Consider the following 2,183-nt stretch of genomic DNA (forward strand, 5'->3'; position numbering starts at 1 on the left):
AGGAGGTCGCGATGTGGGGTCTCGGAATTCCGAGACGACTGGTCGACGACGACCACACGGGATCTGGTCCGAGATTGGTTTCCCGTGGCTCGGAAGTCGACCGGGGTCGAGACCGGTGTGGACGGGGAGGTGCACTCCAGCCGGTCTGGGATGCCTCCAAAAATTAGATGAGAATTTTGTGTGAAGAAGGAGACGGGAGATTCAGTCTCGCCTCGTGCTGAGGACTGAAAGGGACACACACTAAAAATAAAAACCACAAACATTAATAACAGAGACACGATGTGTCATTCACAAAAATAGTACAATGTCGTTGAAACCGAGCTGGTTTTAGCAAAAATTTTACACGAACATATTTCTTTGTTTGACTTAACTAAACTAGTTCCTATAGAGAGACTTGTGTCCTACCTCGAGTTTGAGAGAGAGAGAGAGTCCAAATGGTGTTCCACTGAAGGAAAACTAAAGGACGAAGAGTGTGTTATAGGAGGAGCCAGACCATTTAGGGCTTTGAAAATAAATAAAAGGATTTTAAAATCAGTTCTGAACCGAACTGGAAGCCAGTAACGCTTTTTTGAATGTGGTTTGGAACATGATGTGGAGTTTCATCACGGCAGCATTTAGCTGAGTTTCTGCTGGGAGAGTTCTCCTGATGAGATCTACTCTCTCTCTGAAGGCCGCTACACACCAAGCTGAGACCAAAGAACGCGTACCGAAGGCGTCCCCACTTTTACGTCGCCTGCGTCGGCTACGCCGCCCGCCTACGAACACACCGCAAAGACTTCAGTCGACGAGTGGCAATAACTGTCCTCACCAGCAGGCAGCGGTAGTGTCTATTCGTCATTCAAAAGAGGCAACAACCGGAAGACAGACTATACACCGAGAGAAGAAGAACAGAGTGCGTGATACAAACAAACAACACATAGCGTCTGGGTTCCACTCTCACTCTCTCTCCTCCATCGAAAACATGGAAACATAAAAAAGAAACTCTTGCGTCCGGGTGTGACTTCTTAATCGTTTGTTTTGGTCCCTCACTTCCGCTTCGCTTCTCGCTAAGCTGAACAGCCAATCAGAGTGATTTCTTTATCCCGACTTTCTTTGGCCTCCCGCGGCCGATTCAACAGGAGGTGTGAAAATGTGCCGTAAAGAGACGACGGTGCGGGACGCACCGACCTGAGTAGGGCGCCGCGAATGCCCGACTGCCTCTGACTCCCAAACTCGGGTTGGTGTGTAGCTGCCTTTAAGCTACAGACCCAGAGTCAGCTCTTTAGTAACAGCTGGAAGAGAGAGGGGGGGGCTACAAGGATCTGTTTGGGGTTTGGAGCAGGACACTTCAGAGACATGTCCTTAGTAACAGCTGGAAGAGAGGGGGGGCTACAAGGATCTGTTTGGGGTTTGGAGCAGGACACTTCAGAGACATGTCCTTAGTAACAGCTGGAAGAGAGGGGGGGGCCTGTAATATATGACTAAAGATAGCATGATAGGAGAGCTTTAAATAAACTCCTGGGGGAGGATTCAGATGTTTCTGATGTTATGGCAGATGAACAGCAGGTATAATCTAGGTATGAAACAGTACACCTGTGATGCAGTGACGGTGTGTGTCTCCTCCCCAGCGGGCAGCCCATCCCTCGCATCGAGTACACCCCGGAGGAGGTGAGGACGTGGGGGGTGGTGTTCAGAGAGCTCAGCCAGCTGTACCCCTCCCACGCCTGCAGAGAGCACCTGAAGAACCTGCCTCTGCTGGAGAAACACTGCGGATACAGACAGGACAACATCCCCCAGCTGCAGGACGTCTCCCAGTTCCTCAGAGGTCTGATTCATCATCATCATCATCATCATCATCATCATCATCATCATCATCACCACCACCACCACCACCACCACCATCATCATCATCATCATCATCACCACCACCACCACCACCACCTCATCCTCATCCTCATCATCATCATCATCATCATCACAAAGGTATCCCAACTGTAGCTGTGTACATGACATGATAGGCGCTTTCAGAACTCTTTAGTTCTGATGAACTAAGTACAGATCGCGTTCACACCGGAATAAGTCCCTGAGGGTGGATTAGGCAAATGAAGCCGCTGACGTCACTTCTTCTTCTTCTGCTTTGGGTTTACTGGCAGGCCGCAAACAACTTCACGGCATATACTGCCACCCGAACTTCCCGGCCGGAA

General features: G+C 49.8%; 1 protein-coding gene across 1 annotated transcript in view; it reads right to left on the minus strand.

Annotated features, from left to right (window-relative positions):
• LOC104942218 (ryanodine receptor 3-like) overlaps positions 1-2,183 on the minus strand; it is a gene marked incomplete at its 5' end in the record, with an annotated part of 10,240 nt that overhangs the window by 5,325 nt on the left and 2,732 nt on the right. The window lies entirely within an intron of this gene.

Source organism: Notothenia coriiceps, unplaced genomic scaffold (assembly GCF_000735185.1).
Source record: "Notothenia coriiceps isolate Sejong01 unplaced genomic scaffold, NC01 NC01_scaffold00004358, whole genome shotgun sequence".
NCBI classification, from domain to species: Eukaryota; Metazoa; Chordata; class Actinopteri; order Perciformes; family Nototheniidae; genus Notothenia; species Notothenia coriiceps.